Source organism: Columba livia, chromosome 2 (assembly GCF_036013475.1).
Source record: "Columba livia isolate bColLiv1 breed racing homer chromosome 2, bColLiv1.pat.W.v2, whole genome shotgun sequence".
NCBI classification, from domain to species: domain Eukaryota; kingdom Metazoa; phylum Chordata; class Aves; order Columbiformes; family Columbidae; genus Columba; species Columba livia.
The window spans coordinates 80,929,221-80,953,866 of NC_088603.1; the positions used below are offsets into that span (position 1 = coordinate 80,929,221).

Genomic DNA, 24,646 nt, shown 5'->3' on the forward strand with positions numbered 1-24,646 from the left:
GTCTTAGGACTGGCTTTAACCAGTCTTACTAATGTCCTGGCTCAGAACTATAACAGGAGGAAAAAAAATGGTTAAAAATAATCAGAGTTAAATGGAAAAGATTTATTGTAGCCAAATTAAATCTACTAATGTTAAGTAGTCTTCTAGTAGAAGGCTATCACTTTCTTGTGGCGTGTGAGGTTAGTAAAATGCCAAAAAAACTCATTATATAAAGTGACAATGTCATAATGCACTTCTAAAAATCCCTTCCATAAATATAACTGAGAGAACTAAAAAAAAAAAAAAAAAAAAATCCGGGTCATTTCCACAAGTTTTGTTGGCTTTAGAGTAGGCTTTTGTTCCTCCAAGTGATAACAAAATGAAGATATGTGTTTTTTGAGATAGGGTTGTGTTGTGGATTTTGTTAGTTAGTTTGTTTCCCAAAACTGATCTCATATAGCATGTATCATAGACATGAGGGACTTTCCATCTTTTCTCATCACTCATAATAGGAAATTATGATACACTAACAATACATTGGGACAAAATTACCATGTTTAGGTTGAAATCCAGCCCACTGTTTTTTTTTTTTTTGTAATTGTGAAGTGGCTGAAATTTGTATTTAGCAGACATCAGGACTTTTAGGACTTTCAGTAAGTTTGTCAACAGGATGCTCAATAGGATAAGCAAACTTGATGGGCAACTGCCACAATATGACACGAGTATGTAATTTTGGCTACTTAAGATCAAACCTTGGTCATACTGATGGATCTATCCTGCCTTGCTAATCTTTAATGCTGAGAAGATTTATAGTGAAATAGGCATCAATAAAATGAGCAGGTGTTGCCTTTTTGTTAGCATGTGAAGCAGAAGGTGTGCATGCATGTTTTGCAGTTAGAATACTACAAAAGTTGCTTATTCATGCACTAAGCACAAGATGGAAAGACTGACAGCTTAACTGAAGAAAAGCAGAATTTATACTTACACTGCAGTTAAAGTTATTAGAGAAAAAGTACAAACTAATACCTTGGAGTCACCTGAAGGTATCAAGAAGGAGTCTCAAGATCAGGTGTTTGAGGGATCCCAGTCAACAAAGATGGAGCAGTTGCCCTACAGGCCAATCATTTGGTTACCTGTAGCATAAGTTGTGTAGGGTTTGCACATATTCCATTATACATCCCTGTGATGTAGAAGTTAGGGTCACTCCTAGCTCCTAACCAGGAATAACAGCTAGAAACTCAAATGGAGTTCCCAGATAATTAACAGTTACCAATAGGTAACACGGTTGTCCAAAACACATCCATTACTGACTCATGGTATGTTCTCCATCATTAGTGAATGATGGAGTCAGTTGCCAGTCTGTGTCAAAGGTGCGTTGGTATTGCTCCCAATGGGAGTGAGAAGTTTGATTTGACAGAGCAAAATAGATCATTGTGCAGAGGAGAGAAAGGAGACAGAAATAGTGTTATTCTTTGGTTCTTTGTTCTATCTCAGTGCCATACTCCTGAAGAAGAAACATTAAAGGGTTATCACCTCCTTCCCCTATCAAGGATGCTGTGGACATCGCTAATGGGTGCATGCTCAAAATCAAGAGCAAACTTGGGTCGGTAGCTACGTTTTAACAGAACTGCAAGACGTGCCTAGTGTCTCATTAAACACTTCAGTTTGACTTCTTGGCCTTAGACAATGCTTTTACTGGCAGCGATGCTTGCTTCAGTGAACTAGGAAAACACAGAGAAGAGCGTGATTTGCTTTGTTTGTTTGTTCTACTGTTCCAGCTGGATTAAGCTAAATTATTCTCATCTCAGTGATTTGCTGCACACATAAAACGGCTGTGCTTCTTACTCCAGTGAGAAACAAGAACATTAACTCTGCTCCAGAATGTCTCTTTTTTGTAATTTTTTTTTCCCCCTTATGCATAGTGTGTGCCTGCACAGTTAAGTGAATCATAAAGTTTTCATGCTCTGCAGTGGGTATATTCAAATGTAAAACTACTGCTATGCTTGTCATGGAATTATAATAGGACACAGTACTTACCACAGCTGTGGACTTTTTCCCAACCATCTGAATCTCCAGGTGTGCCCTTGAATTGACAATAACAACGTGATGTGCTACTGTTATACCTTTACTGTATTTTATAATCTCACTCTCTGGGAAAATTTCATAGGAAAGAATTAATATAGATAGCTACTCTTAACTTTTTCCCAACATTTAGGAATTTCATATGAAAACATATGAAGCATAAAAACATAGATATTTAGAATGGTAAATTTCAAGCAAGTAGTAAGATTTTTCCTAGGTCAGATTAATAAAAATATTCTATAAATCTTTAAGCAAAACTTTTGTGTTTTTGAACATAGTTTCTGGCTGTTTAGTTATTTCTATGACAGTGTAAATAATAATAGCCTGAAACACTTCACTTGAATTCCACTTTATTTGCAAGAAAGGGGAGAATTAAAAATATAATGTTATTGCCTTATGGAGACTTCACATACAGGTGGGATTTCTTTCAGTCTCAAAAAACCCTCCAGCAAACAACTCAGAATTCCATTATCTTAATATGTTTTGGAGCAAAAATAGTAATCAAGGCTGAAAGCCATATTATGTGGAAATTAGCAGCAGTAAGCCCTTTGTTGCCACAATATTTTTAGTATAACTGGAGGAGGAAAGCAGACAAAAGGCATCTTAGGTTGCGTTTAGGAGTGCACCTATTCTCTTTCTGCTACAACTGTGTAGTTGTGGCTCTTGGCATCACAGTTAAATGGACTTCTGCTGCCACTTTTTCAGATCTCCCAGAGAATATTTGGGCTCCTCCACTTCATGCTTCTGCTCAATAACTTCCAAATCCCATTATCTCTTAGAATAGCTGCATAGGATTTTTCTCTTCACAGGTGTCTTTTTAACAGATGTTTTATTTGATGAACTCTAGAACAGAAGAAACTAATTTGAAAGAAATAAGCAGATTTTGGGGCATACCATTTTAGCTTGATTTCTGTTTGTCTGCTTAGGCAATGGATGTTTAGGGAGGGTTTGTTGTGTTTCTTCTTAATAACTAATATTGCTGATGATACAGTAAACCTGTTTTTTAACTATTCAAGTTGCATGTTTATTGTTGCCACATCACACTTGTATGAATCTTGCATTTTGGTGCATGTGGAGAGAACTCTTTCTAGTGATATAGTATTTTGCAGGTGGGATGGAGGAAGAATTAGTGTTTTCTCTCCTTCTCTCTCTTTTTTTTTTTTTTTTTTTCCCTCACAAATGTACATATTCATCCACAATCTGCCAAGGAAGGAATATAGAAACATGTTAGCTAGTAAAACACTGTCCTTCCTGAAGCTGTCATTCCTGCCCTCAAGTATAAGAAGAGTTTGCATTTCTGAGACTAGATGTAGGTGTTGCATCTGCAGAGTTTTTGTTCCTTCCTTTTTTACATCAGCCAACTTTTGGAAGGATTTAGGCATAACCATAGAACTTCAATGTACAGCCTCTTCAAAATAAGATCTGCTTATACTTGTACACGATACTATATGTTAAAAACATGTTTATTGCATAGATATGTTTGGCTTAGCTTTTGTTTATAGATCATAGCATTTTTACTTTATGTTAAATTACGATCATTATCTGTAAAGCAACTAGTGTAAGACCTGAACCTCATAGACCACATTGTGAATTGCTGATACTCTATAGGGTGGATTTTGCTTGTGTATGTGGGATTTTAAGCTATGAAAGTTAGTGATACGTTTTTTTTCTTTTAAATGATGAAACTTCAAGACCGTAGAACTGCCAATTTTAGTTGTTAAAATGTAAAATGTTTTGAGATACCCTTTCTTATATCCTTTATATTTATGGTTTCCTAATTTTTAACAGAAAATTTAGTATTTTAAAACTTACAGATCACAATATTAGGTATTATGCCTGCTATTTTTACCTGCTCTGGTCGGTGAGCACAGTAGTTTCTTCACACCTAACCATTACGATGCTAGAAAATTTGCTTTTCCTGAGATGGTCCAACCAAGCAAAAGACTGATTCCTTTGAGAATCTATAGCTTCTTCAAAGAAAAGTTCGAGCTCTAAATACAGTATCATTTTGAAATATTATATGTCAACTAGAAATTGTTAAAACCTTGTATTAATCATCTTTTGATGAGGTAACAGCACAATATAATTACCGTGGGACACTACAGTCAGTATCCAGTTAAGAACACCAGAAGGTTACTAGCTTGTTTCTGGTGACTTTGTTACAGCATCTCCAGAAATAGCTTCAGAAATAAACTTAACAAAATATTGTACTCCCAAGTTCTACTTGCCAAGAGCAACCACATGAAAAAAATTAAGCTGCAGTGTTAGCGAAAGCCTTACAAAACAAAACTGAGGCCTAGCATTCCCAGGAACAGACATAACCAATGAATCTGTGCATTTAATAGCAGAATAAAACAATATTAACACTGTCATTACGTGTGGAAGTGTTAGAACATTTCTCACTGCAGAGGTGAAAGAAAAATATTTTAAACTGGTTACAAGATACAACTAGCAACCAAATGCTTTAAGAGGTGATTTCATTTTATTTCTTCTATTTTATAATAAATATTCTGGCATTTTTTTGTCCCAATAATACCAAAGTATTTAATTATACATATGTGTCATTGAGAAATGAAATTGTGAATTTTGAAAAGATATTACTTGATGTTAAAAACAAATTAATATATCTGCTATTATTTGCAATTGTACAAAGCCATTGCATAGGAGCCATCGCTCTGTTAGAAGAGTTTCTTATTTTTAAGATAGGGCAAAAATGTTATAAAATCAATGAATGATGATTTATCATGATGGACACACTGTCAATGTGTTACACTCAGCCAGCCTCATTCTGACCCTGGACATACCAAGTGTTTACAGCCATACAGTTTACTAATTAATTTCAAGGATGGTATTAGGATTATTTAACTTCTTAGCAATCTACCTCATTCCATGTATCTGTTAGTGTTATAGCAAGTGACTTACTGTAGCTATGAACAATATCAAAAGTTTTTGTTAAAAAAAAATAATTTTTCTTGAGCTCAGGTTGTTCTTTTGTACCAATACCTATGGCCACAGCTTTGTTGCATGTTACAGTGCTAAATTAATGTCCAATGCTGAAGTTTAATCCAAGATTTACAAGCAGACAAACTGTATGCACACTTTGGAATATTCAGAAAGGTTCAAGTGAATGGGTGAGGGAAACCCCTGCTCTCTGATAATGTCAAAGAAATTCTGTGACTTCCGATAAATAAAAATGAAGGTGTTTTCAGAAGAAAACAAGTAATTTTGGTTATCTCAAGCTAAAGACTGATAATAAAATTATCTCAAATACACAGAAGTTTGCAAAACATAACACAAAGTTCCCACTGTACAGGTGTTTTTTAACCTGATCAGAGAGCTTGTTCCTCTGCATGAGCAAACACGGTATCAGGTTTCAGCTGCTCCACTGAAATGAAATCAGACTGGTTATTCATTCAAAGTTCTGTTGAATAATTCTGAGGCTGGTACAGAATTGCATTGTCATTCTGTTTTCAAAATGGTGTTTGCTGCTGTTAACATAATAAATATTTGGGTGGAAAGTATTTCTTTGTGCTACATAATGGCCACACTATGAATTCAGCTTGAATTCATTATATTGTATTAATAGGGGTAGCAAAAATCATAGTAATGTTTTACATCTAATGAGAACATATGGCTTCAGTGTATTGCATTTTTTGTAATGCTCTTCAATCCTTACATAGCCCATGTGCTCAATGGAAATACTGCTAGAGTGAAAGCAGAGGCAACATTCCTTTTTTAGTTTCTTTCAGATTTTTAATATTTTTTTTTTAGTAAATCCATTAATTACTGAAAGGCAAGGAAAGAAAACATAGCAATGATAAATGTGTTAAATGTAAAAGGAAAGTTGTAATAAATATCTGTTATTTAGCAGAAAGAAATTAGACATGTGTATGTGCACTCATGAGTGTGTATGGGTAAGTGTACAGAGGGAATTCTGAGAGACTAAGGAAATACTAATTTGTTTTTTCACTTAGACAAATTATGTTCCTACAGCCATTAACCAAGTAGACATATGGCATCATTTCACAGAGGAATTTATGTATAGTAAATTCTTCATCAGTTCCCTGTTGTTCCTGAAAAATGTATTCAGCACAAGAGTTCTGTGAGCTATTCCAAAAGTAAAATACTTAAAAATATTCTGAAAGGACATGATTTAATCTGGGAAGTAAGCTAGATAATTTTGGAAACAATCTTAAATTTTATTTTTTTTTTTTTTTTGATAGAACTTTAAAAGGAGCATCTCATTTCTCATGAGGCATAATATGCAACTGGAAAGGGGACGAGGGGACAAGGAAGATCAAAAACCATCTAAGGAAACAATGACATTCTGGATTCGGAGATAACAATAAACTGCTGGCTAGTATCCCAACCCATCCAGAATGATCTTAGATAATCTGGTCACTCCTACCCTTGCACTAAATGACATCTTTATTGGGGAGGGAGATTAAGTCAGACAGGCCAGGAGTTTAGGAGATGATATTCAGAAGGCCAGGTATGGATTGTTTATATGTATTCCAATGATTCTTTGAAAATATTGAATGTCTAATCAATAAGACTTATATGTCTAATGTCTAATCAATAAGTTTTATATGCCATATCAGGCTCTGGATGTTTGGAATAATATGAATACCTACCGGAAAATTCATATGTTTGAGACCATAAAGTAATACTCAGTGTAGTGACAGAGTTTTTGGTCTTAATTCCTAAATAAATCCTGAACAGTCAATATTTAATTTTTAAGATACATTTACAGTAGTAATTTTATTATGGTTTTCTTGACTCATCTCTGTGAAGAAGCAGCTGTAGGACGGAAGTAAATGTCAGAGCCAAAGGCTTATTTGATTAAACTATGACAACAACATTAATCTTCAACAGGAAATCAAGATAATAGAGGGGGTTGGATGGACCAGGAGATTGATAATTGGTTAGAAAGCTTTTGACCTTTGAGCTGGTAGTTCAGATTCAAGCCAAGTCGGTAGTGACTGAAAATCATTACTCTCTGATAGCCATGCAATTGCCATGTGAAATGGGTGATTGGTTTCATTCCAGTTCCTAGAGAACTGGTACTGTCATTCCAAAAATAGCTACTCTGATAGTCATGGGTTTAAGGAAGGAAAGAACAAGGAAACTTACTTACTTTTTCCCTCTCAGAAGTAAGAAAGTAAGGGAGCTGAGAAGCTGCAGTTCGCAGGCACATTGAAAGCATCACAGCTACCATCAGGGTCTTGTTAAGGAATGAAGAACTCTGGATTCTTGTTTTGTGCATGTGACAAATCTCATTGACATTAATAAAAATAAAAGTTATATGTAACACAACTCTAAACACCTTTATAATGATATTTCTCATTTATAATAAATTGGATGGTTTTCACTATTTTCAGTAGGAAAAAAAAATGTGGCAATAGAGATCTTTATTTTTTTAATCAGTTTACCGTTCGCAGAAACCTGCTAAGCAAGTAGTTTATATGAATCTATTTGACCTTGCAATTGTGCTTGACCTGCTTCAAGTCAATGGATGATTCATACCTAAATTGAGCTACTAAAGATTTACAACTACTGGTCTATGTCACATTGTGTTTTTCTCTCCTTAATTGGATGACCTGATGTTAATAATTAATGCCACCTGAAATCAATATAATTTAATCCTGTATGAAATAATTTAGCTTGCTGGCAATCTCTAGAACCACAGAGTCATATTAAAATGATGGAGGATTACATTTGCCCTCTTCTTTCTCTTCTGAATAAAACTTGGTTACATTTGCCATTTCCCTCACCATCCATTTCCTTTCATTCTTTTTACCTGTGAAGAATGTGACTATGTTGCCCACAGAGGCACGCTTCCTGAATTTTTATATAGTTTGCCTGTATTTTCGAAATATTCTGAGTCCTCTGCAAACCAGGACAGTGTTTTATTGCTTCAACACTCTCGTATTGCCATGTCCTTTACCTGGTTTATGCTTAAATTAATAATGTTTTATCTATTCTTGCCTCTTTCACTATCTTGCTTTTTTTCTAAATGACTTGAAATTTACAGTTTGACTGACTGCTATGCATTGTCACTAAAAAGTATTAGGTTCCTTTTCTTTAACAAAAAACCCACCCTCCCCCATCTGAAATCCACCTAAAATCCACAGTATTTTAAGTATAACCTCTCTCTCACTGTACTATCCTGCTTCCCTGAGAAGAAGACCTACCCTAAAAAAAAAAAGCCCTAACATTAGGTCCAGGCAGCTATATACCTGAAAAGGTAAGCATCTTTCAGAGCAAAACGTAATATAAGACCCTGTCTTGTTTTCGGGGAAACAGGGTGTGTAGTTAGTCCAGCTAAAAGAGTTATCTAGTGGAGTTTCTGCGTACCTTTTAGTTCTACTGTAGACAAAAGGAGCCAAGTAAAACTCTAGCAATGCTCATATTATCAGAAATTGTCTCACTTGAAAAAGACATTGTTTCAGAGGTTGCTGCATCGTTTTCTCCCAGAGGAGGAAGCTGCTTTAGAAACCCACTGGATTTGTATAGGGTCTTTTTGAATCCTTTCAGATGAGTCTTTGCAAAATACAAAGTGCTAAAAGAGTGAACAAATACTGTTATTTTATGACATACACTGTTGGTTGTTTTAGTGTGACTGGTACATTTCCCTTAGACTGCCAGCAATGACAGGAAACAGCCTCCACCTACTGTAGGCAGAAGAGGTAGGAAAACACAGGGGTGGATGTAAAGAATAACCCTGCAGTGCTGTAGTCTGTGGAAGCATTATTACTGAATACTATCACAGGAATCTCAGGCTTCAGAAAGGAGTTAGTGCTGCTTATTTCAATATTGATTTGTGAATAAGTAAACATGAAAGCATTATTAGCTGTACAGTGCTGCATAATTGTGTTTGAGAACATATTTATGGAATAAGCCCAGATGGAAATGTTCTTCTTTACAAAAGTGGCTATTACAGTTTTGAAGAGAGGTTAAAAATTATATGGCATTCTTGTTTTTTCAGTGTGTTTGACTGCTAATTTCTGTAAACACAGTAGGACAGTAAATTGTGAAAATAACAATATTGAAAAAAACAGGGAGAAGTGAGTGATAGAAAAGCCTTTCAGTTTATGATCAAGTCCTTTCTAAATGACCTTGCATGTGTTTGACAGGTGCAAATTTGTATCTTGCATGAAAACCTTTTGTTTATGAAGAATAAATGCTGGTCTAAATGAAACATGAAAAGAAACATTACTTAGGTGACTACCAGTTAAATGTCATACTTTGAAAAATATCTGTAAGTCAAAGCAAATGATATTTCATCAAATATGTATATTCTGTATCTCTTACTAATTTCTGCAGTTTTGTAGAAGATAACAATCCTGGCAACTCTAACTTTCTTTTGTAAATGTGTTCAAAAACTCTGTGAACTCAAATATATTCCAGTGTACTCAAATGGCACCATACTTCCCAGTCAGTCTCCTCAGGCTAAATGGTTAATCCAAACTGTACATTATAGTTCTCATGCTGTACTTTCCCTCCATCTAGGTAAACTTGGTATTTGCAGAAAATATTTTTCAAATTTAATCAGTGCAACTGAGAAAATATCAATAAAGTTTACAGAACCTCTCCAGTACTTATTTGCAATAACAGTCATTGTGATCTCTTTCTTGTTGCTAATGTTTTGGTAAGAAGTGCCAAGTAATAACTAACTAGGGCTGTACCTTGCATGTTAACAGTATTTTTAAGGAAATGTGAACTTGCAGTGCCAATACAAGAAAGCTGCATTCTTTTTTTCTTTTTCTTTGCTTTCCAAAATTTCTAATTTATTTCTACATCATCAGACTCCAGACTCATGCAAAGTGTGTAGATCTATATGCCTGCGTCAGCTGCTGTTTTTAATTTATATCAGGTGTTATTGATCTGTGAAGTGAATATTGTTGCAATCAAATCCAATTCAATAACATTAAGAACTAACAGTGACAAAAAACAGGTAGTTTTTTGTTTTGTTTTGTATGTATGTATGTATGTATGTATTTGTTTATTTGTTTATTTATTTATTTATTTATTTATTTATTTATTCTGTTAGAAAGCAGCTTCCAAGACAAGAAATGCTTGTATGGTGTTGGGATTGTTCTCTCCTTGGACTGTTTTTCGTGTTTGGCAGTTTCTTTTTTCATTACGTATACACACTTTTTAATGCAAGGACCATAATTAAATCTTAAGAAGAAAAGTGAATGTGTTTGGTTTGGTAAACTTGGAGTAAAGAACATTATTCAAATCCTGTTTGCCTTACCAAGAAGGCTGAAAAGAATTCTCCTATTAAGTAGGTAGGTTTGGTGCTCCTTTCCAAATATGATTAATTTAAAATGTAGGAGAGATCACCATGTCCATCTTGTCTGAGGATTTGAGTAGTACCAGCTATTGGAAGTGGACTCAATCACTCCTACACTCAATTTATTCTCAGTGACTAAAATGACTTGGGCATAACAAGGTTGTGGTTGAATGGTAGTAATAATTTAAAACCTAAATACAAATAATTATTGACTAAATATTCCTTCCACTGAAATTAAAGGAAAGGCTGTGATGATTTTTTTTTTATTTTTTTTTTTTTCCCCAGAGCAGATATCGTAGCTTCCTAAGGTACTGAAATGGTTATGTATTAACTTACTAGAGGGGGTGAGTGTAAGTACTGGAAAACAAGTTATACATTTATAAATATACAATTTATATATGTTGTAGTGTACTATTAGCTTTTGTTTTAATGTTTACTTCAAGTATGGAGGTTTAGGTTATTAATGTCTGCATAAATGGCTTATTCCCTTTGCATGAATAATTCATCTGCAACCTCTGTGTTTGTAAATTTCTAAAAGCCTTAATTTAATATAATCTAATGTTTTGGCACAGAGAGGGTATTATATCTCTCTTTAGTAGCCCCTTATCTTGCATAAAAAGACTGCCTGGGGTGGGAAGGAATGCAAATAGATACTCACCAGCTTAGCTGTTTGTCTTCCCTTGAGTTTTCTCTGCTGTTATAGTTTTATACCTGGCTGTGATGACCTCTCTTTTAATATCTCTTCAGTCTTAGGTTTGGACTCCCTTGTTTTTTAATTTCCTTTTTGTTTGCCTTCTTATTAATTTCTCTTTCTGTCCATATGCATTCAGAAACTCCAATAGACAAACATCTGAACAAAAAATAAAAATATCAAAGAACCCCAAGTTTTAGTCCTATTGAAGTAATAGAGAACACTTCCTAACCTTTTGTATTTATTTCCCACCTCCCCCCGCCGCGCCCCCCCCCCCCCCCCCACCGCTGCCAATGATCTAAGTATTAGATCAAAGTTCAAACCTCATTGTGTCTCAGGAACCAGTTCAGGTTGCACTGTTTATGGAACTTGCTTCTGTTTATGAAAAGCTAAAAAGTAAGACAAAATAAATATTTCACAATGCGGGGCTTTGAGCAAGCTTAATCAGCCAAGAGATAGAAGAGCCATCTGGAACAAAGAGATAAGGAAACACACAGACCTTGAGTTGTGGGCTCAAAGAAACCTCCCTCTGTCACGAACTCAGAGATACCCCAAGATTTGCTCAAGTCATGTCCCTAGGATGAACTTTGCTTATTATAATCTCATTATAATGTTAAAAACGACACCTTCAGCAATAAAGCCCCCAGTCTAAGCATATAGCACTGAGCGTGTGCTATAAATTTAAAACACATTGTACCTTTAGGTGGAGATGGGCATTGCAAGAACCAAAGGGATCAAGGGTGACCAAGTGTAACTGTGAAAGTGCTGGTACCTGTTGCCCAGGATGTATAAATGTTCACTGTGTGATAACCAAGGTGTGCTAGCTTTGTGGAGTTACCACCTTGTACCCATGAAGACATGAAATAAAGAAATATCTTGATTCTGGGTGTTATTTGGCTTTTGCATACCGGATAGAAGAGACCTGAGATTCATGACAACACCGTGAGTTATAGACTTTCCACTTTTGAGAAAAATTACCATCTTGCCATATACAATACTGATTTATACCATTATGGTTGTGACAGAATTGGCTGCAAAACCATTGTGAAAAGAACAAAACATTATATGTGATGTACGTAACTCATATTATCACTCCTCCATTCTTTTCGAAGAAATCTTTGTGTGTTTATTTTCATGCTGTGATGAATGATAGCTGACACAAAGGAAACCCAGCCAAGGCAATGCATACAAATCAGAGCCATAATACGATGTTCTACACTAATGCCTCCTGGCTGTAAAAATCCCACGTTTTAGACAGCTATAAGGAACACAAGCGGTTTAATTCTGAATTTTGCTCAGTGGGGTTCATCAGCTTCAAGGGGTATCTGTGTGCTGCTCCTCACATTATTGTATTTAAACATAAGGCATAGAAAAAATGCTGTGTGGTGATCTATTGTATTTTTGTTTTATGGTTATTTTTTTTAATGCTAAGTTGAGTTCCCCAATAACACTTTCTATTTTTTTTTACATTCTCCTGGGAAACAACTGTTGACAATGACAATTTAATTTTTGTGTGTTTTTTGCAGACTATAGTGATCCAATCAGTTGAGGACTGTGATGAGTGAGGCCAGCTAAACTCTGAACTTCACTTGTGTAAGGTCTTGGAAGATGTGGCATCATATTCACAGGTAGACTTCTTAAAAATTCTATAGATGTCTCTGTCTTGTCCAAGAAAATTTTTATAATTGCAGTCAACTAAACCTGTTAAACCTACTGGATTCAGTACTTACCTTTCTATTGTTTTTTTTTATTTGGTTATTTATGTGTTAAACACAAGTTAGTTTTAGGCCCATGAAAATGGAGAAATCCAGGAATCTAGTATCTTTGCTGCATCTCTCAACAAAAATACTTCATGCAATCTAGAGATTACGCTAATACTGATCAACTGATTATTTACAAGAGCCTGTGCTGGATGTTATGTTTTTCAGGCTATTTCAATTTACATGTAGATTGGAGAAAATAGAAGTACCTTTGTAGTCTGTTCTGCACCTCTTAAAGGACAGAAACTAATTTTCACTTTTTGTGTTTTATTTTTGCAGTGCTTTTTTTCTTGTAATTGCAGCGTGTTATTTTTGTGAAATGTTGTATTATTCCAAAGGTATACCCTACCAGAACCTCTTTCACATGGTACAAAACAATGTCATAGGCTTCATCATGCTTATTAAGACAGTATTGTCAACTTCAGCTGTTGCTTATGGAATCCACTGTAAACTGTGTTTACTATACTAATCTAATGCTGGACATGACAAAATAAATCAGAGGCAAGCATGAATTTTGTAACTTTGAAGTTAATTTTAGTATATTTCGAGGTAAAAGCCTAAAAGAGTTTGAAGCACAGTCTCCAGAAGATTGCAAAGCTTGGTTGAGTTCTTTGGGTTATACATTTTTATTTGTTTTTTTAGCAAATTTGTCTGTGAAGCATTGTGCAATGGAGAAAAAAGTACAGGTAACATGGGATAATTAAACTCAGTAATACTTCATGTATCACAGCTGCTTTGAATATTTTCTGTGAACACTTGCAGGCAGGTGCTGATTGTCTTCTAATGAAATTATATGAAAAAGGCAAAAGCTGTGGAGAGTAGTTTAAGGTTTGTTGTGGTTTTATGTGGGTTTGTTTGTTTTTTTCCCCAGTAGAAAAATGAAACCGAATCCTGTGTATATTGTGCTTATTAAAGAAAAAAAAAAAAAAAAAAAAAAGAAAAGTTGGTATTTTCTTTATAGTAAGACATTTTACTGCCCAAATTCAATTTTATGCAATCCTTGATTTCAATGGTTAACGTACTTTTATGCTTCCTAATGCTGTTGTGTGGCTGATAAAAAGACAGGTTGTCTTACATGTTGCTGCATTTTGGTAATTCTGTCATATATCTTATGTCAGCACTTAAAAATTAGTGATCTTTTTTTTCCTCAAAATTCTGATGAAAACTTCAGAGACAAAGTTGGAAGAACCTGGATTCCAGGGGGTTTTTTGCTCAAGTCTGTCTTTGCTGATTGTTCTTTGGGACAAATAGCAAAATGCAATTTTCAGTTATATATCTCTTCTTACCAAACTCCGGGCTTCTGACAGAGTCAAACGAATTAGGAAATTACATTTATATCTCGGTGACCCTGGCAAATACATAAAAAGATCATCTCTGATGACAATGCTATCAGCACTTGTTACCTTGACTAGACTCACTGGAATTGTGCTAAAGGGATTTGGGATGCAACTCTCACTTCTGCTTTGTAAAATGATTCTTTGGATGATATATTGCCATGCACTTTGCCTTTAAAAATGTTTGGTTGCTTGCTTTTTTGACACCTGGATTGTAATTTAAATTGCATATTGTTTCAGGTCATTCATGTATACATTTTGAAACTGCAATGAGAGGTATAATACAGAGCAAATAATGTGGAATTAATTTCTTAAATTTTATCTGAAACTTGATGAGATTACTGCTTAGTGGAATACCTTCTGAGGACACCCATGTGTGGACAAAGATGAACCTTGGTATGATTCATTGTGACTTGAGGGCATATCTGTTGGTGGGAACAGTGATTCAAAGTCTATGAAGGTGAACAAGCATAAAGAATGAATGGGACAGAGAGGACAGACTGAGAGGGAAATACATACTATAGAAAAAGGTAACTGTATCTCTACTTTGAAAAGCTTTGGCTGGCTGGTCTTTTTTTTTTTTTTTTTTTTTTAATTATTATTATTATTTTTTATTTTTCCTGGAGATTTGAAATCTTGGACCAGTTACAGTAAACTATGTCTTCATGTTGATAATGGGATTTTGTTCTTATTACATATGTTATAAAATAAAGTTTTAAAATTCAAGATTATAAAATTAGGCACATAGTTCAAAATTTTTCTTAAAATTTTAAACAGATCAAGTGATCTAGTTCTCAGTGTTATGCTATGACGTCCACAGATAACACTATTTTAGATGCACAAATGTACAACTATGCTGTGCACAAGCTCACCTTTTCATGTGGGTGAGATAAGCCTACACGGGTTTGATATGTTTATGTTTGTATATGTGTGTGTAAGTGGAGATGTGGAAATCAGGATATTAATGAACATGTAATAGGGAGATATTAAAACACCAAAAAGCTACATATTCACCTCATTCAGAATGGGTTGGGATGCTTGAAGTGATTGTTTTAGCTACATATATTTATGTTAAGATGAAGAAGATAACCTCTGGATTTGCGAACTTTGAAGAGCTTAATGCACAAAACAAACATTATGTAGCTGCATGACTGGTCACTCACAGCCCATTCTGTCCCCTCCTTTTAACTGTGTGTTTTTACAGCTGAACATGTTGTTTGAAAGTCTGCATAGCAAGCAGTAATCCAGGTCATCATAATATCATTCTGACAAAACAACAGTGATAAACAAGTGAAAAAAAAACTTTTGCTGTTATCAAAAAAATACTACAGAAGAGATGAAGAGGCCGCTTGGTTGTGGGACAATAATCCATAATTTACTTTGCAGATGTCTCTGTAATTTAAGCAGCAGGCAGAACAACCGCAGAGTTGTAGATACTCTGGGGAAAGGATACCCAGAGACTCGTAAATCATGGTAAGGATTAAAAGCGATGAACATTCATCTTCTTAACCTCATAAAGCAGTATTGCAAAGCCAAGGATTACAACTTACAGTGCATGTAATCTTTGTTCAGGAATAAAGGGTGTCAACTTTTTAAAAGCTCCTCTCAATTACCAGTAGCACCTACCATTTGAGGAGAGACAAAAAAAACCAAAACCCATGAACAATAACAACAACAACAACCAACCAAAAAACAAACAAACAAACAAACCTGATTTTAAAAGATTTCCTACTATTACAGGAATACTTAACATTTCCCACAAAAGAAGGAAAAAAAGATTGATTCTTGGCTGAGCCCATTGTTTGTTCCTAAACCAAACAATAGTTTATTTCTGAGCCTTGCTTTGTTTTTAACATCAATATTTATGAATAAGTTTGAAAAAATTTATTCAATAGACACAACAGAAAAAACCCACTTGATTTTCTTATTGTAAAATGCTGGAGTCCTGAACAACCCTTTGCCTTGCCTGACTTGAGCGACTTTTTCAAGTGTGATAAATATTTGACTTGATTACTCATTCTCATTAAAGAATAACCTCATAATGAAAAAACTTACCATGTATTCAGACTGCTAAATAAGTACTGTAAAGCCTCAATTTATCTGTCTGTTTTGTAAATGTTGTCAGTATACCTGTAAATAGATTCTAACTTGTTTACCAATGTATTAAAAATATTTTACTTCCATACTCAGAATGGCAGTGTAGAGGAACTGAAATTATTTGAAAGGAAAAGAATGTAGACAATGTCATGAGGAGGAACTTTCAGAGTCCAGCAAACCAAGAAAGAGAAGCATTACTTTTTTTTTTTTTTTTTTTTTTTTTTTTTTTTAAAGGTGTAGAACTCCAAATCCTAGACATTTCTACCAGGGAAGGTAATACAGGAAAACACGGTTCAGCGAAGTCCTGTACTGCCTCAGAATAACAAATATAGTAAAAACAGGATGCAAAAAGAGGAGGTGGAGAATTGTAAATTAATCATCCCAACAGTAATTTTGGGGAAAAAATTAACTGTTTGAAATCTAGGTGCCATAAGAGAGTAGTATTAAATATGAATTTACTAGGAACAAACTATATACTTTTGCAACTAAATAATTGAACTTGTGGCTATAGTAATTAGTAGATATCATCTACACTATGGTTAGTAAGATTTCTCATGAGGTCTAACATAACACAGTCTAGACAAAATTTTCCAGAGTTTATACCAAGGCAATAGAAAAACAAGAAATGAAGAGCAGTTATCAATTCTAAGCAGTCTGAAAGTATTTATTTTTGATTACCAATTTTGAGTAACCTGCTTGTTAGTAGAATAAGAGGTGTGATTACTAACTAAATGTGTATATGATATTTGGATAGTATGCTTAAGGTGCAAAGTCTAACATCATCTGCTGGTACCTTTTCAGTTTCTTTCTTTCCTTTAGACCAAGTCATGTTATCATTATCCTTATGACAGCTGTATTTCTGTAGGCTTCAGCTTTTCTTCTAAATGTCCTTATGAGCTGTCCTTTCAGCTAAAAATAATTGATAAATTTTGTGACTATTACTTCTCCTTGTTCTCTTTTTTTTTTTTAAGAAAGCTTTTAATAAACCTCTAGAATTTGAAGTTGACAGTTTCATTCCCTTGATTACAAATATTTATTCTGTCTGTTGTTTCCAGGCTCTGGCATGTATTTAGGGAGGGCCACATATGTATGTATGCAATATCAAGTTAATTCAGAAAGCTAATTATTTATTCACAACTCCATTCCATTTTTAGTAGTATTGTTCCACAATACAGCTGCTTCAAGTTCTTTGGATTAATTCTAATAATCCTGAAGTCTACACTGGAACTGGAAGATTTGAATAGTCTATTTTTTAGTGATGGAATTGGAAGGGTGTTTAAGCATGATTCTTTCAGGACCCATAAATAAAAACTTCAGTGAAAGCAAGACTGTTTTGAAATTAAGGGTACTAAGTGTTTGTTATGAAAACCCTTATTTCAGTTTTCTTGTTTAAAAGAAGAAAAAAGACTTTAAAACTTCTAAAAATTGAATCAATTTCATAAATCGGCACTATAAACCAAATTAATCTGTGGTCTAGTCTTCTGTGGTATTTTGATATACTTCAGTGCTTTGAATATCTGGCTTCAGCACTTCAGAGTGGTTGAGCTTCGAAAATTATGAGATTTTGTATCTATTGGGTTTTAACAGTGCAAAAGCAGGTAAATATGACAAAACAGATAGGCTTGAAGACAACTCTGAGAACTGGAATATAAATACTGACATTTTCTCTAGTAGGTGGCATGATTAATTTAATGGGTATTTGCTTTCCCTTTTTTTTGGTTGTTGATTTGTTTACTGTTTTTATTTTCAAATTTTAATATGTACTGTTGTGATAATACAGTACTTATTTCATTCTTATTTACTTCATTGCCTGTTCCTTTATAATTTGACAAAATCTTTCTAATTACATTGGGTAAGTGGATGAAAAGGCCACAGTCCTGAAAAGAACTGTGCTGCTTAAACAGCTCTTATGTTGAGTTGGGAGACACTGGCCTTTTAGTCCTCTATTTATTGCTAAAAATCAATCCACAAAATAGCTTAGTATTTATTAATCAGTTTTAAAATTAATGCATCTCTGAATAGAACTGGTCTAATGTTGAAGAATGACATTCCAGAAAGCTGTTTCTTTAAAATATATTTTCCCCTTGTATGTTTTTTAGGCATGTATTCATTGCTATGATACAGAACTCAACTATCATACAGCATCTCTAAGTGAAAATTAGAGTTTGCCCACATAGTGATTGCCATATTTCTGTCTTAGAATTTTAAATCTCTAAAATTTTAAAAACTGGAAGAGTTGTTTGTGTAGTTTGAAGCTTCTGGATGATTCAAACCTTTGAATTGTCTACCGATACAGAAAATTATCATCTTTATATTCAGTCATTATTTACGAAGAATCTTTTCTAGAAAGGGCTTCCTGAGTACTGACAGAAGATCACAATCACAAGAATATTGGTTTGTCATCTTCTTTGGGCCAGAGCATTTGATAATTGCTTATAAACAGTGCTGTAAAGTTTTACAGGCCTTAGACAAGACTTTTTGTCACCTCTTCAGAATAGCTGTATCCTCTGATTATGTCATGAAGATTGTACTGGAAATGTCTTCCTGGGCAGCTGTGTGGTGTTTTTTCTTTTTTGTCTAAATTAACATTTCTTTATCTCTTGTCTGTGTGTGTTTTGTTTTTGTTTTGTTGTTGTTGTTTGCTTGTTTGTTTTTGTTTGAGTGTTTTGTGGGGTTTTTTTGTTTTTGTTTTCTTACTTTGAACATGTAAAAGTTCATTTCATTTCCAATATTTCACTGGGATGCTGATTGCTCCAGAAGCCTAGACAATAAAATGGAGGATGCAGGGAGACAGAATTTGCTTACATATAAGAATTTTCTTATACTGATATTTGAAAACAGAGGAGGACTTGTGGGTGATGTGATGGTTGGAGGCTATCTTGGACAGTGATCATGAAACTATAGACCTTTCCAGTTCTTGGAGAAGTCAAGAGGGGTGGCAGCAGAACTGCTGCCCTGGACTCTCAGAGGGCAAACTTCTGCTTGTTTAGGAGGCTGCTTGACAGAATCCCTTAGGAGGAAGCTCTGAAGGGCAAAGGAGTCCAGGAAGGTTGGACATTCTTCCAAGGGGAAATCTGAAAGGTGCAGGAGCAGGCTGTCCCCATATGCTGAAAGATGAGCTGGTGAGGAAGAGCTTCCCAGTTTTGGCTGGAACTCAGGGAAAAAAAGGAGCGTTTGTGACCTTTGGAAGAAGGGGCAGGCAACTCAGGACCACTACATGGATGTTGTGAGGTTATGTAGGGAGAAAATTATGAGGGCCAAAGGCCTTAACTTAGCTGGGCTACTGCCACAAAAGACAATTTAAAAATGTTCATATAAATACATGAGCAACAGAAGGTAGACTAATGGGAATCTCCATCCTTTATTGGATGCAGGAGATAAACATAGTGACAGAGGATAAGGAAAAGGCTGAGGTACTTAGTAACTTCTTTGCCTCAGTTTTTAACAGTAAGACAAGTTGTTCTCTGGGTACCCATCCCCCTGAACTGGATGACAGGGATGGGGAGCAAAATGAACCCTCACTCCATTCCTGGAGGTGTTTAAAAGATGTGTAGATGTGGCACTTAGGGGCACAGTTTAGTGATGGACTTAAAAGTGTTAGGTTAACAGTTGGACTTGATGATCTTAAAGGTCTTTTTCAACTTAAACAATTCTATGATCTACCGTGCCAAGTAAGTATGATGTAGTTGCTTTGAAACTAAATACTGGGTTTTTTCTTTCTGTGATTTGACATAAGCTTGAAAATAATTTTAGTCATCTGAAACAAATAAAAGAAAATGACATTGTTGCAGTGCTACAGAGATAGCTGCTTAAAGAATTTCCTGATAAAATTTTGCATGGAAATAGAATGTCCTGATGTCTTTAATGCCTGGGATGAATTAGTAGATTCCAGGAAAAAGAAAAAAATATAAAAATCTATTGATTTAGGTAAAAGTAGGACTAGAAAATAAAAATCTAAGTCTCAACTATTTCAGAAAGTAGTTTATGGTACTGGAAAGTCATGGGCTGCTGCACTTGGAAGCAATTTATATTGCTTAGTGTTACAGCACCATGCCAAAACTGATTAGCTTTGATCAAAAAGACTTATTAGCAACGGGGTAGCACTGGGCTGTCATAACAATTCATCTTCAACTTCTTACTGAGTGTCCTTATATGGTACAGTACTGTATTATATGAACATCTGCTTGCATTCCACCCACTGCCGCAAACATGTCTTCAGAAACAAGGAGGTGTGAAAAACGGTGATATTTACAGGATCAAAATATGAGATCTATACAGCAATATGAGCCAAAATATCCATCTAGCTACCTTGAGGTGTTCAAAAAATAAGTGGAATTCGCTTCAAAAATTCTATTCTGTTTGCAACAAGAAGTACTTGCTCTACTTAGTGCTTGGTGCAGTCAAAATTAACACAGATTCTTCTCAGTTTTAATTCCATGTTTAGATTAATAATATCACGGATAAAGTAGAAGTTCAGTGTACATTCCACACAATTTTTCCTCTCCCAGGAGAACGTCATTAATCAGAAGCTGTACTGATGCAATTTTCTTCATCCTTGCTATTGAAGTGTCCTTGTTTGCCAGGTGTCAAAGGAATAATGTGTCCAGTAATATTGCTTTGCTATGCTGGTTGCATATGCTCTGAATATGTAATTGATATTAAATCATGGAAGTCAACCAAGATCAGTTTAAGTATATCATCCTACTCTTCTATGCTGGTAGCCTGTAGGTTCAGAACCTATGTGCCCATGAAGGGCCATAGAGAGTTCTGTATTTTCTATACAACCCCTGTAGGGTTTACAAGGGCGATAAGGATATCTCAATATTCTGTTATTTTGTCTCTATGGGAGTCTGTGTATGTGTTGAAAAGTGTTCCCATATCCTATTTTTTTTTTTTTTCTGCAAACTATTTCTTACGCGGGGAGTATCTTCGGTAATGAATGTCAAGGCTGCATTTATTATATCTGATATGGACATCAGTATTAAGCATATGGGAGCCTCTACAGAACTGTGTTCTACAAACCTTTATTTTCATTGGTAAGCATGACACTGAATTCACAATGCTTAGTGGTAATACTGACATAAGTATGAGCTTTGGAAGGAATAAAGCTGTGTTTTTCAATTATAACACATTATATCCTTTTAAGAATTACTTAAACCTGCATTGCCAGGATGCAATATAACAGAAATTCAGATTGTTATGGTACACTGGGTGCATGCAACATGCTATAAAATTTCCAGGCAAACTTCATGAAAGAAAAACAGAAGTGTAAAAAATGCTGTAAAATAGTCAAGTGCTTATTGTACAAGATCAGGTATGTCTGTTACCTCTCATATGAAGTACAAAAAACTCAAAAAAATCTTTCATTACACATGGTAATTAAGCACATAGAGACTATTACCATTTAATACACAATGCATAACTCATTCCTAAAATCAACAAATTTTTATCATTGTTCATTGAAAATCAATGGCAACAGTGTAGGATTTTTTTACTTTCAATACACCTACAGGAGGTGTATTTTCCTGATGTAAATATGAGGTTTAGCTGAAGTAAAACATAAAATTAAGTCATTTGAACATGAAAATCCCACCTAAGTATGGTTGAGTTGTCTTAAAGATATCCAGATTATTTTTTTTATTAAAATATCTAAGCATATAATGAAATTACTCATTGTTATCTTTTAGGTCAAGTATATTTTCCTTAAAAAAAAAAATGTGAAATTGAAGTTAGAGTTATGGATAAGTTACTTGTAAGTAATTGTTGTGTCTCTGGTTTTTGGCTGTCCATCTTGGGATATCATGCTGCCACTCATATCTGTGCAGTTAGCTGCTGTTGCAACACAGGACTATTGAATTTGTTTCACAATGAATATGTCAGAATCCAGACAATCTGAATTCACTAATGATGTAAAAAACCCCAAAAAAACTGCAGTTTTGTTCCTGTATCCATCATTCAGCTGACCACCCCAAAAAATCCTTACATGTTAAGACTTCTGTTGTAAAAGTTACAGGTGAAATCAATGTGATCTGCTACATAGTTGTAATATTAACACATAATGTTTCTATTTTGCTGATAAGTGACCTAGCATATGATGTTTTGAATTTTAAAAATTAGAAATGAGAGCTAAAAAATAAGTTGCATGATAGAAATGCGCAGAAAATGAATAAAATATGTCAAAACACTCTAATCATATAGTCTTATGGACAGAGGGCAAAAAGTAGGTGTCATAAATCCTGATAAGTAAGGATTTTGGTACTGTTTCACATGGTATTTTAGTCTACTTTTGAAACAGATGGATCAAAAAAGAGAATACACAAAGCTGTTTGCAGAACTGTAATGCATAATGACAAAATAGCTTATGTTCAGAGTGAAAGTGTGTGTCATAAGGATCTTGTTATGGTCTTAGACCTGACTTCATTCAATATTGTCATTAACCTGGTGGTGAAATAGAAATATGTATTTCTTATCAATTTTGTAGATAAATTTGCCATCTAAAAAGCATTACAATTAAGAATGTTTGAGGCTGGACTCAGCATACAAAATATCATGGAGAAATGGATAAGTAATTGCCAAAAAGTGTGGTGAAACTTAGACAAATGACACATCCTTGTGCAGAAATTACCAGAGACAAAATACAGACTGAGGAAAAACTTCTTAGGTAACTAGTCATGCAGAAGTGGAAAAGGGAAGTGGAAAAAGGATTACAAAGTGAAAATGACTCTATAAAATCATATGAAGATGAAGGGTGCAAATTTTGGGACATTATTTTGATAAGTGGAGAAAGACAAATTTTTCACGCATTTTCAAAAAAAGGCCAAAAAGACAATACAGGAAACTAAAGAATGGACACCACATATTAGCTTCTGGCAGAATTATGGTGTCATCCTAAAGCCCATGTCTGGGCCCATGAAGTAGAAAGTAGTGCCTGGGAACAGTCAGCATTAATTTAGCAATTCATGCTTGACCAACTGGATTGCTTTCTGCAATGAATGACTAGATTTGTGAGCACATGGAGAAAGCAATGGGTGTGATTTACCTTGACTTTAATAAGCCTTTCAACACTGTTATTGTTGCATGTTACACTCTGGATGGGTAGAAACTAGAGGGATAAAAAGATGGTTAGATGGTTGGGGCCAGAGGGTGTTAGTTAATGGGTCATATGTGACTTGAAGGTCTGTGGCAAACGAAGTACGTTAGAGGTCTAACCTGGTGCCAGAGGAGGTGATATCTGGGCTGTGTTCATAGGGGCACAGATAGGAGACTGAGGGAAAAGGATTATCCCCCTTCTGTTCAGAACTGGTGAGACCTCATCTAGCTACTGCATCCAGTTTTGGCCCCTGCAATACAAGAAAAACATCAACTGACTAATCTGCCAGAGGATCCCCAAGCTGGTCAAGAGCTTGAGCACTTGTCCTGTGAGGAGAAGCTGAAGGATCAGGGCTTCTTCAGCTTGGAGAAGAAGCTGCTTTGGGAGAATGCAACAGCAGCTTGCCTCTAACAACATGTGGGTTAGTAAGAATATGGAGGTGGGCTCTTCACAAGCAGGCATGGGGGAGAATGAAAGGCAACAGGTGTAAACTGAAACAAATGGAGTTCAGACTGGATATAAAGAAAAACTTTTTAATTCTGAGGACTGTGAAAGCTGTGGAACAGGTTTCCCAGGGAGGCTGTTTATTCTCCATTCTTGGAAATACTCAAGACCAAACTGGATAAAGCCAAGAGCACGGCGGTCTGACCTCACAGGTTACCCTACTCTGAGCTGAAGACCAGACGGGAGATGTTCTGATGTCCTTTCAGCTTGAATTATTCTGATTCTATATCTAGTTTGGGAGACAATTTTCCCCTCTATTCAGCTTCACCAATAATTTTGTAATTTTTTGGTCAGTATACTTTGAGAAAAATATTAAGAGTTTCCCAAAAGAGCAACATATCTTTTTGGTCAAAACAAAACCAACAACAACCAAAAGCAAGCAAACAAACAAACAAACAAAGAAACCCCACCACATGTGACATGGGAGAACCTTTGAATAAGTATGGCTTTAAAGTCAAAAGAAGAAAAGGTAGAATAAATGATAAATACTCATTTGGTATCATAAGCTCCTGAAAAAGGGGAGAATAACCTGTTGTCCAGATTCAGGACAAGTAGGGCAAGTATTTAGTGCTTTCTTTATAGCAAGAAAGACTTGTATGACATTTAATTAAAAATCCTAAACTGGCAAAAATACCAAAACCAGACTGTAGAAGAAGTGTGAAGTTTTTGTTATTAGAGACATTTAAGAACAGAGGCAACTGTCAGAAACACAGTGATATTTGAGAGTAGAAAGGAGAACATTTGAATATATTTCATATTGTACATTCATAGGCTATGCTAAAGTGATGTGAAGCTTTCCTGTCTTCAAGC

The 24,646-nt window shown here is 35.0% G+C and overlaps 1 protein-coding gene across 9 annotated transcripts in view; it reads left to right on the top strand.

Annotated features, from left to right (window-relative positions):
- Positions 1-24,646, top strand: part of CDH12 (cadherin 12) — a 565,327-nt gene that overhangs the window by 158,739 nt on the left and 381,942 nt on the right. For all 9 annotated transcript variants that reach the window (XM_065052613.1, XM_021298011.2, XM_065052615.1 and 6 more), the window contains one exon: positions 12,578-12,679. The gene's annotated coding sequence lies outside the window, so the exon portion shown is untranslated. The remainder of the gene's footprint in view (positions 1-12,577; positions 12,680-24,646) is intronic.